This window comes from Thamnophis elegans, chromosome 2, assembly GCF_009769535.1.
Source record: "Thamnophis elegans isolate rThaEle1 chromosome 2, rThaEle1.pri, whole genome shotgun sequence".
NCBI lineage: Eukaryota > Metazoa > Chordata > Lepidosauria > Squamata > Colubridae > Thamnophis > Thamnophis elegans.
In genome coordinates, this window is record NC_045542.1 from 56,319,812 (window position 1) to 56,332,259 (window position 12,448).

Consider the following 12,448-nt stretch of genomic DNA (forward strand, 5'->3'; position numbering starts at 1 on the left):
AAGTTACAATGGCACTGGAAAAAAGTGATTCTGACCATTTCTCACGGTTGCACATCCCCAATGGACACGTGAACAAAATTCATATGCTTGGCAACTACTTTATATTTAGGAAAGTTGCTGTGTCTCAGGATGTGATCGCCTTTTGCAACCTTCTGACAAGCAAAAACCAATGGGAAAGCCAGATTCACTTAACAACCATGTTACTAACTTAACAACTGCAATGGTTTGCTTAACAATGTGGCAAGAAAAGTCATAAAATGAGGCAAAATTCACTTAACAAATGTCTCACTTAGCAACATAGGTTTTGGGCTCAACCATAAGTCAAGGACTACCTATAAAATTATAAAAATATGCATGGATACCCTCAGCTCCCTGTATGTGAAGAAGGATGACATTAAGATGCTAAATGTGTAACATATGAGCAACCTCTTTATCCATAAATTCTGGAGATTTAGCGACTATATTTTAGCTAACTAGTTAATATTTGTACTGGATTCACACACATCCTGATAAATGATACCCCCAGCCTGTTAAAAGAAAAAGAAGACTGTCATTGTTTTGTCTATGTCTCCCGCTATAACAATCCAATTAAGAGAGACCATCTGCCTATTTAGAAAAGCACTAATATTGCTGGAGAAGGGACATTGACATTATGGCACCCAGGTATCTAAAGAGTAATAAATTAATGAGGAATAGTCCTGATTCAGTAAACTTCTTTTGATATAAATCATGCCAGTCTAGATTACAAATTGGCTAGGAGACATGCAATGTCATTATACTTGGAACATGTACTGTAAATCCTTCTCCAACCTTTTCTTGGCCTTCAGAAGTAGTTACGTGGTCATATTTCTCCCCAAATAAGATCTAGATAAAAAGAAATTTACATTCCTCCTTTGGGAGCAACTATTCTGCCCCACCTCCTGGCCCCACATTGAAGTATCTGACTCACTTGTATGCCCTACTCCCCAATTTGTCCTTCCAATGTTGTTTCCCTCCCTCAGTTTTTTGTTACCTTTGTTGCTACTTATTTATTCCGAATAATATGTATTTTCAAAGTTGTAGAAGCAATTTTGTAATATTTTAATCTTTGGCATGAAGCAGACAGTTCGGGCAAGGATTTTATGTCTGCTTTCCATTTCCTCTCCTTTTACAATGTGGTAAAAGCTCAGCTCTTATTTTATTTTAGAGGAGTCCAATTATCAGTGTGTAACATGAAAGCACTTGCACTATTTTACATGTGTTTATTAAACATTGGAATAAATTGAACAAACTGTGATATACCACCTTCTGTTTTTTGTATGCTTATAATGCTAAGTATGGTCCTTTGTGAAACAAAACCTGCACATTTTTCTGCATATAAACTTTCAGATTGTGCAGAAATTCTAGGTTCAGAGAGATTCAATCCTGACCCATCTTTTCTTCCATCTCTCCTTCCTCAAGAACCAATGAACACTTACTTTTTTCATTTCTTTCTGTTAACAATTGTTTGACTTGAAATGGCAAGAAATACCTCTTTTGTGGAACCAAAAATTGGGAAGTCCACATGAGATCTTCCCTTTTAAATGCAGTTAACTTGGAGTACATCTGTCCGGATTCCTAGCATGCTCCCTATATGTATTTACTCAGAAATCATCCCCAATGAGGATTTCTCCTCTGATGAATGAGAATAGGACTGCAGAGTAATATCTTTCCAGAGGTTATCAATCTTACAATTGTAACAATAACATTATCAAATATTTGTATTGAAAAAGGCTTCAAGAAAATGACCGCATGAAGTCAATGACCCAGTGAAGAATGCAAAATTGATATAGTTAGTCGAGACAATGTAACTCCACAACGAAATTATGCCTGGAAGGAAGAATGAAGATCATCATTCAGTAGTTCTGCATGCATAAGACCCTAAATTTAATCCTTTTTTGCATGTTAAGAAAATAAAAAAAACTGCCAGAGATTGGAAAGCAACTACCAACATTGACTAGATTTGCCTCCTTCTCCAAGATGACAAATTCCTGTGATCATGCAACTAGATTTTAAGGAAATTGGGTTGAGATAGGCTGCATTGGGAGGACTGGTACAAAGCAATATGTTTCAAGTTTAAGGAGAGGACTAAACATTCAGCTTGTTGTCAAAGATTATGATATGAAATCACTATCTGTTCCAAGACTTTAACATTTCAATTATTTAAAAAAAAACAAGCTTACTTTAGCTCTAGCTAGAAACATTCAGGATGTCAAGTTTCCAAAGGCTAAAGGGCAGCTCCACTCTACAGTATTTTGACCAGTGCCACCAATCCTGGGCTCCCTTTTAGAGAGAGCTAAACAAATAGCTTGCTCAAGAAGATGCTTGGCACGCGCCAGCTCACACCGAGCCCCGCCAGCCCAAACCTTTCAAGCACTTAAGTCAATACAGAAAAATGTCTCTTCCCTCTGGATGCTGGTCAGGCACAGCCTCCCTCTAAAGGCAGCCAAGAAAAGCCAGGCAGACGAAAGAATTTAAATAGGGCTATTATTCCTACTGTTGGGGGACGGCAGAGAAGGAATACATCCATTTTTCTCCACCCCCTCCTGCTTTTGAATATCCAGTGGAGTGGGACAGAGTCAGAAGGGGAGACTAATGTTTAAAACTATCTCCTATTTTGATCTAAGTTGTTAAAAAAAATATTTAGCAATCAAATTCTAGCGGCAGTAGCAAAGGGAAACACATCCCAGCCTCCTACAAACCAGCAGGTTTTTAAGCCAACACATTCCAGGGTGTTTTTTTTTTTTTTTTTTTTTAGCCCTTTGATCAACGGCCTTGAAAAATTCCAAAGAATGTAGGCTTCATAAACTTCAGAAAGGAGGAGGTCTGGTTTATCTATATGTTACATTCTTTTGGAGTGCAATTTCTAAAATTGTAACACATCCTTCATAGCCCGGGATTTTCTTCCCCAGACCTCTGTTCTTTTAATATGTTTTATTATTCTTTAAAACTCCTTTTGAATAGTTTGGATGAAAAGGGACGCCAACCAGTTCAACCAATGACCTAAATAGGATTGGATTAGCCTAAATCAAAATGTTCTGATCCTGATTCCAGCCAAGCTCATTGCTCATTCATCCCCCACGGGGCCTTCACTCTGATACACAAGGTTCCTCTGATTCTTCGTATCATAAGGCTGCATTGATTTCCCCCCTGAAGTGATAAGGATGCTGCACTTCCAGATCCAGATTTTTTTCCTTTGAGCTGTTCTGAGTCACATGCCCTCAAGGATTAACTGTTGAGGCCAGCCTGTGAATTGTTGAGTTTATCCAAATATAGTTGGTAGGGATGATAACATTTGCTTTTTTTCTCCTTTCGCCCAAAGCAGTGTGCGCCAGTACAGACAGCGATTTCTTGCCAAAAAGTCTTTCATGAACTCCTGAAGATTAGATACAAGGCTCCATAAAGATTGCATAAAGGCTGGGCTTGGAATGTCTTTATAGCAGCCATTCCAAACTGATCAACTTCCAGATTTATTGGAATAGCACAGAACTGGAGTCCCTAAATAGCAGTCTTTTTCATTCCCACTAAGATCACTTGGGATCTTAGACTAAAGTGGAATCAAGCTTATTCTGGAATAGCCTGTATCAATTGACTCAGAGAAGATGGGCTCCTAAGCCAGCCCACGAGGTCCATTTGGGTCTAGCAAAGGGATGGGCAGCTTATCTCAAAGGACTGCTCACCAGATCTAGTTCTATGTTGGTGCAGTCCCCATTGTTGCATAAAGTACCATCGACTGCATTAAAACAAACAAATTTATTTGTATTAAAAATAAAAGGAGTAACTGAAGGATTTGGGGATTTCCTTTTCCTCCTGGTCTGTTCCAGTGCCAAGCTTTAATAAATAGGGCCGATAACCACCAACAAGGGTCCCAGCCTGCAACTGGCTCCAAGTCTCAGACTCAGCTCTCCTTATATGGGTACCTTTTGAAGACTGGTTTCATGCTTTGGCTGAGGGCAGACAATTGCATTGATGCTTATTCTTTGGGGAACAATTGTAGGAAGAAGAGAGTAGAGTAGAACCCTGGGGTCTCACATAACTATTGGTGGGGGCATTTCACTCCTAGGATTATTTTTAGGCTTGGTAATTAGCCTTCTCCAGTCTTGCCCCTTCCAAACAATTTTAAGTATAACCTATCACTGACAGCTAGTGGACCTTCTGGCTGGAGAAGGTGGGAGCCATCTGAGACATTTGGAGGCATCCAACCAAAGAAAGCTGCCCTAGAGTGACTGGTCACTGTGACCTCAATGGGGAAGTCATCTGGTAGAATCCTGTTCCCATGGGCCAGCTTTAAGGATGTGGCTTTTGAAGGCATGGACAAGTCCCTGCAGTTTTCTTGGCTAGATTTCAGAAGTGATTCACTATTGCCTTCCTCCTGGGCAGAGAAGGGACTGACCGACCAGCTGGCTTTGTGAAAATGATTGTAGGTGAAAACAGTAATGAGAGCTCTGATGTGATGTGAGGAAAATGCTATTTCAGACAGGCCTGGACAGAAATTAACAGATAGCTTTACTTTATAAAACTCTACTTTTCTCAAAGAAATCTCTATCATAATGGTAAGGAACATCTTTTGGGAGGAGTTAGGAAAAAGAGATATGAGTGTACAGCCATGCTTTACTTAATGAACCCAAGTTCCATAATCTACCCAACACTGTGAACCTTAAATTAATCATGGGATTAGATACTTAATGTGCTAGGCAGGTGTGTGTAGAATTCAAACTCAGACAAAGATAACAAAACAGTCATTTCCACTTCAGTCTTGCTTGTGAAGAGAAACTCAGTAGGTTAAGAGGCGATGTAAATAGCAATAGCACTTACTTATATACCGCTTCATAGTGCTTTACAGCCCTCCTCTCTAAGCTGTTTACAGAGTCATCATATTGCTCCCAACAATCTGGGTCCTCATTATATTCTTTTAGTCTGCATCAATAATCATATAACAAGACATACCAGCAACCTACCAATATTTTCATTAAGAGGTGGTAAATATTGCCCAGGATCAATGTTTCCATAGAAAGTCTACAGGCAGGAGGAAGAGGAGGAGGAAGAGGAAGAAAGAAGAAAAAGAACAGCCATTCTTTTAAAAGGAACAGAAGTTACTTCTGCTTTCTCTGATATATTTCTGCAGTCCTTGTAGGAGAGAGGTTCCATCCAAGCATTTTTACCTTAGGGGCTGCTGGTTAATGTTGTGTGTTACAGGGTCCGCTGTGTGTTTCCACCTGGGGAGGCTGGTCCATGCTCTGCACCTTGCTGGTAGCTTCAAGCAGTGCTAAGAAGCCCAGCTGGCTAATGGACAGCTTGACCAGCAGACTTGCTTCGGGGCAACATTTCCATGTCACCAATGTTTCTCCTGGGAAATTATGCCTAGATAAACAGATCCCGGAGGCAGAAGCACAAGGCTGGAGTATAAAAATAATCATTCGGGTTATTTTTGAGATGGAACAATTAAGGGAGAGGAATTTCATTTTCTTGCACAATGGTGTCTGGACCCAAGCAGCATGTTTTTAATACAACTGGCTAGACACTCATTCTATGGTTTGCTTTGAAAAGCAAAAATAAGTCTTAATCTGAGCTGAAAGCCATTGCATAGCTTTGTCTGAGCTATGATATTAAAATCGGTTTGGGTCTGGTTATTAGTTGAAAACTTGTAGGGATTTCCAGGATTGTAGGCTAGATGGGATAGTTAATAAGCACCTTACAGTGCGATTTTCCAATCTTGGCATCTTTAAGCTGCGTGCACTTAAATTCCCAGAATTCCCTTGACAATATTCCCTGGCTGAGGAATTTGGGGAATTGAAGTCCACACAGCTTAAAATTGCCAAGGATGAGAACCATTGCCCAGGAGTAAGGCAATGACAAATCACTTCCAAGTTTTGCCCAGAGAGATTGGTAAGCTTCTCTATTAACAAAGCAGATGCTGAATTCAATTGGAAATAATTTTAACTTTATGTTTGGCTTTTTCGAGCATGGCCTTAACATCTTTTCAGTTCTTTCCAACTCTATAACGCTATGATTCCTGATCTCAAGCCATCAACCTCAATTATGGAACAGACTAATCAGCAGAAGTCCCATGAGCACATTTGGCTAATATAGTTTCTTTACTGCAACAAGAATGAAGTCATAGACATACAAAAGATCTGCAGAAAGCAGAAATTAAAGTCAAAATATATCTTTGCTCCAGAATTTAAATTCTAAGCCTTTTTCTTCCAACTTTATGAGTTGGATATTTATGGATATTTGGTCTTTCTTTTCATGGCTTTAAGTTTAGGAGCTCATGCTGGGTTTTGACATAACAATTCTGTGTGGCTTGCGAATCACTGGTTCCCTTCTCATCAGCCTCATTTCTGGTAAGTTAAAACAGGGGACCCCAACTTCCAGGGCATGGAACAACACCAGGCTGAGGCCTGTTAGGAACTGGGCCATGCAAACAAATAAAGCTTCATCTGCACATGCTACGGATCTAAATAGTGCATGAAATCCCCCCCATGAGGTATCCCCCCCTAGAACCAGTCCCTGGTGCCCAAAAAGTTAGGGATCGCTGGATTAAAAGATGCTGAAGAGGCAGGGAAGAGAAGTGGATGAATCAGAAACAAAATTAAAATCACTCTTTAGGCATGACTCTCCCTCCCGTAATTAAATTGGCACCATTCATTTACAAGAGAAAAACTATTAGGAGGCTATAATAATTCTCTTTCCCATCCAAAACAAATAAAAATCCCACCCCAGTAAAGATTGAGCATGCTGTTCTCAGAAGAGAAAATTAAAGGTTTGAAAAAAGAAATGGCATATTCTGAAAAGGGCAAGGCTGGCATATTGAACAGAAGAATGTACTGTAACACCTATTAGGATTTGAGCTAGCGAAAAAATGTGCTTTCAATGCAAATCCAGAAACATGTACATTAAGTGTGGGTGGGTGGGAGAGAGAATGAGAATTCATCTGAACTTGTAGAAAGGAGCCTATTTAAATGATTAATATCACATCTGAGACCAATCTGACAGATTACACTTCTAGAATGCTTCAGTTCCTCAAACATCTATTTAAGTCTCAAGGGTCTAGAACTGTTAATATTGAAGCCATAAATAGGCAAAGGTAAAGGTTCCCCTTGCACATACGTGCAAGTCATTTTTGACTCTAGGGGGCGGTGCTCATCTCAGTTTCAAAGCCGAAGAGCCAGCGCTGTCCGAAGATGTCTCCGTGGTCATGTGGCTGGCATGAATAAATACTGAAGGCGCACGGAACCTTCCCACTAAAGGTGGTTCCTATTTTTCTATTTGCATTTTTACATGCTTTTGAACTGCTAGGTTGGCAGAAGCTGGGACAAGTAATGGGTGCTCACTCCCTTATGTGGCACTAGGGATTGAAACCGCCAAACTGTCGACCTTTCTGATCAACAAGCTCAGCGTCTTAGCCACTGAGCCACCACATCCCTATCATAAATAGGTCCTCTTAAAATGAAATCCCATCCTATTTTAGAAATACCAAGAAAACTGAACTGTTCAAGTCACCCAAGATGGAAACATCATGGGAAGATATCTGTATTATTCTGTGGTGGAGAAAAAAAATTGACACTATCTTTTCTGACCAACAAATTTAAATTTCAACTCTTAATTTAATACTGCTTTATGCTTCTAATAAATTTTAATAAATACATCTTTGATTAAAATTTGTTAGAAAACTTCTACCAAATTCCTGTTGCATCCAACCACATTTAGGGTAGAAATGGCAAACATCTGTTGTTTTCTGGAACTGGCCAAGTATAGCTAACTTCCCTTCTTAAAATCATGGTTAAATCTAGCATTCCAGCAAGGCACTCTCTCCCTTTAAGGGTTGGTAGTTTCTTTTTTAAGTGGTTATAATTCAGAGCTCCATGTAGGATATTGATAGCCATTTTTTGAATGCTGTTGCCAATTGCTAAGCCAGGGCACATTTCTGGGGAAAGAGGAATTCCTGGATTGTCACGCACTTCCTCAACTATGAGAAAAAAATACCAACTGCAGCAGGGAGATGGAATTTCTCAAGGCCAAAAGGGGCCATCAGAGGGGATTTTTATTAAAACTATGCCAAAAGGCAGAAAGGAGATTGCAAGTCCTCCCTCCCCCACCTTTGCAATTTATATGGAAGAGAGAAAAACTCTAGGCTCCTCCTAAAGCAGGATTTTCTGAAAGTAGCCCAAGTAAAAAAAAAAAAAACTACTACGTATACCTAGTTCTTCCACCACTTTATATACGCAAAGCCGTGCTGACGGTAAGCCTTATGATAAGGCTTATCAACCTCCACTAAATTGCAGTCTTTATTTGTTCCTGAGGGAGGAAGGTGGGCGGCAATGAGGACTTTACAATCCAACTGCTTTTAAGAGGACCCTGTTCACATTTTCTGGAGCAACAGGTGGTTTTTCTTCAGCCGGTTACAGCAAATGGTAGCGGCGTAGGGGGAAGAAAGGGTAGTAACGGATATTTTTTAGGGGAATGTTTGGTGGTTGGCGCCTAACCGAGACAGAGCAAGACCGTAAGGCGAGGCTGGAATTAAAACCGATCAAATCCAGCCTCGCTCTCAAGCCCCCCTTCCCGCTCTGACGCAAGAGGCACGTGCGACCCGAAGTCCTAAAAGCAATTAAGAAAGGGGAGATCTTATAGAGGACCGTCGAAGGAAAAAAAATAATTAGAGCATATTCGCCAATTACACTCTCCCCCTCCGCCCCAAAAACTGACTTTTCATCACGGTTGGCTGGCTTGCAGAATTTGCTTGAGACAGCTCGAGCGTGCTTGTCCGCTCTCCCTCCTCGCGTGCCTCGACACGGATGGGCGCAGATTCCCCACGCTGCGTGGCCTAAGGCAGCAGCGCCCTTGCTCGTGGCGCAGCATCCTTACCTTGCTTTCCTCCTCCTCGTCGTCCTCGTCCTCCTCTTCCTCGTCCTCCTCTTGCTCTTCTAAAGCCACCGGAGCAGCAACGACCGCATCCTTCTCCGCTTGACCGGGCACCTTCCGCTCCACTTGAACGTGACTCCGCTGTTCTGCTTTCACCGCCTCCGGGGCAGCCTCGTCCTCGACCACCTCCCCTTTCCCCTTCTCCCGAAGCCCTTCTTCCTTTTCTTCGTTTGTCCCTTCTTCAGCAGCCCCTATTTCCTCTACGGCGTCCCTTCCAGCTTCTCTGCTTATTGCCGCCGCCGCCTCCTCTTCTCCTTTCTCTTTCCGAAGCTGCGTTCCGGCCGCCTCCGGTTCCCTCTCATCCTTCAGGAGTGCTTCGCCGTCCGTCCGGTCTCCCGCAGCAGCGCTCGCCTTGGCCTCCTCTTCTTTTGCCGCCGGCTCCGTAGCTTTGTCCTCTTCCGAGGATCTCAGTCTGACAAAGACCGATGCTAGAATAACGGCCAGGACGGTGAAAAGCAGCGGGACTGCAACGTATAAGTCCACCGCTATATCCATGCCTCCGGCGGCTGGGCGACCCCCGACAGCACTGGCCGCAATTTGACCGGGAAACTGCGATGGCGAGTCGTCGCCCCCTCGTGCTTTTTTTTTTCCCCTCCTCCTCTTTCTGCAGCCGCCACCGCCGGGCAACTGAGCAGCTGGACTGAATTCAGCTGCCTGAAAGCGGCGGTCGGTTAAATCCCTTCCCTTCCGAAGCCGAAAGCGGGATAGGGTTTCACAACACCCGCGTCACTTGGCCGGGGCCCGCCCCTCTCTGCCTCTGGTGCCACTCCTGACAAGCTGAGGCGGCCGGGATGGCCATTCCCATTTAGGAGCCTTAACACGGGGGAAGGGAAGGAGGGACCAAAGGAAGGGCTGTTTTGAGAAGAAGTTTCAAATATTTGCAGATGGATATTGCATCTTCATCAAATATTGGGTCGTGTAAACTTCCCAGGAAAAATTTGAGAGTTGGGTTGTGCTGAGTGTTAGACCATAAAACGTGGTTTATATATCACTCCACCGCAAAGCCAAACATTTTTGGGGGCTCAGGGTAATCCACTCTCCCTGATCAGTCTATTAGAAAGTAAACTCTCATTTCATTATCTCTGTTTTCCTTCCTTCCTTTATATTTCAAATGTATAAGCCATCCAATTCATAGCAGCATTCAATATAACACAGAAAAATAACCTAGAATATGCCAATTCATTAATAAAATTCCCATAATGGACACATTTCTTAAGTTGGAATGTGAGTCAAATATTTGGTCTTTAGGATGGCAGGATGGGGTGACTGAAACCTCAGTGGGGATCCTTTTGCAGAGGATAGACTCCATGACAGAAGGAATGACCTCCAAGTCCCATCGGATGACCTTGTTTTAAGATTAGGGTTTATCAGTAGTGCAGTTTGAGCAGCCTAATTGCAGGGTACTGAGATACACCACAAGTGTTTGTGCTGCTACAATCTGGATCAATTATAGCTTCTGAGTGATTGTCAAGGGCAGCCACATATGGAATACATTTCAGCTGTTGATATGTGAGGTAACGGGATCTAGGATCCTTCAATCTAGGAATGGCTTCAATTGGCCCACTTGGAACCTTTCTGCTCATACTCTGTAGAGATTCTCAGTCACCCAGGTCATGGTAGTCCCAAAGGGCCTTTTTCAGGAGACAACTGGACTTTCTTGTTTTTTCTTTTAAAGAAAAAGTTATTTCTGCTCATATTTGCCACTTGCTTATGGAGCTGCAACTGTGAACCCAGAAATTTCCCTATTGCGTGCTGCATTTGTCTGGGGAAGAACAAACTCAAAGAGATGAAAGTGGAAAGACCTTGGCGTTGGAGCAATCCAAAATACATAACCACCAAGTCTTGCCAGAGTTGTCCTTTAACTGTTTCTCCCCAGTCAGACCCCACCATCTTCAGATATTAAGAGAAAATTTTGAAGGCATTGGTCAATCTGTTATTCAGTTGAGTATCATCAGCATGTGGTTATTATTTGACCCCTGGGCAGTGAATGAATTCATCCAGTGGCTATAGATGTTCATATAGATGTTTTAACAATAGCATTGAACCTTTGAAATACATCAGGAAACTCAAGCTTGAGTTCTTTCCCCAGAAATACCAATTGGAACCAGCCATGAAGAAAGGGGAACACTGTGCCCCCTAGTCCCTGCTTTAGATAGATACCATGATTGATGATACTGAAGGCTGTTGAGAAGTCAAGGAGAATAAAAAAACTGAACACAAATCTGCCAGAACTCATCTACAAGCAAAGATCAGTGCCACTGACACAGCACTGATCTGTGCTGTGTCATGGCCTGAAATCCAACCCCCCAAAATTCAGAAAATCCATTTCCCCTAAGGCACTTTGAAGCTCATCTGACAATCTAAAAAGGGACGTTGGAGACTGAATGAGTGTTAGCAAATAGCAATGACACTTAGACTTATATACCACTTCATAATGCTTTTACAGCCCTCTCTAAGTGGTTTACAGTCAGCATATTGCCTGACTCAACAATCTGAATCCTCATTTTACCCACCTGGGAAGGATGGAAGGCTGAGTCAACCTTGAGCCTGCACTCTAACCACTGTGCCACGTTGGCTCATTATCCATTATCTGTTGGGTCCAATGATGGTTTAAGAGTGTGTGCCACTCGCTTCCTGTTAAAACATGCACTCAAGGATGCACAAATCACTGCATCCAGGATCTGGCTAAAAGGAGGAAGATATCAAGGTGACTGGGATTTGCTTCTTTTGCGTAGTAACTACTAATTTTCTATTTAAAATAATGTTGATGCTTATGCTGCAGCTGCAGAGACAGCTTATGGAATTTGCCGATTCACTAATGTAACTGATCACAAGGACTAAAATCATGAACTTTCAGAGAATTACTAGACAGGTTGGGATGTTAAGAGGTTTTTGCCACTGAGTGCTTGAAGCTATATAACTATATTTTGTGAGATTATTCTGTTATGATTGCTAGCCAGGAGGAAAGGCCATCATCGGTAATATGGAGTGACATAAGCAAGCTATCTGGTAGCAGTGCAGCTACTGCATTTTATTAAGAGTCAAACACGCACCTGAACTACATTCTTAATCACAAGTTTGAAGGCACAAATTGTGTTTTCTAAGCTCTGCTGTTAAAGATGCTGAGCTTGTCAGCTAGAAAGCTGATAGCCAGAGTTTGAGCCCTGAGCACCATGCAATGGTGAGCTCACACTTGCCCCAGCTTCTGCCAACCTAGCAGTTCAAAAGTATGCAAATGTGAGTAAATAGCTGTCATGTACCTAAGCATATAAAGTCATGCTGGTCACATGATCACAGAAGCATCTTTGGACAACGCTGGCTCCCTCTGCTAAGAAGCTGAGATGAGCACCACCCCCTAGTCAGACACCACTGGACAGGGGAAACCTTTACCACTAAAATAAGACTTAATTCTCAATTATCACAAGCACCCAGCAATGATTTTACAAAAGTCACTTTTAAAATATTGGTTCTGAACTACATTTCACTTTCAGCTGATTTTAATTCAGCA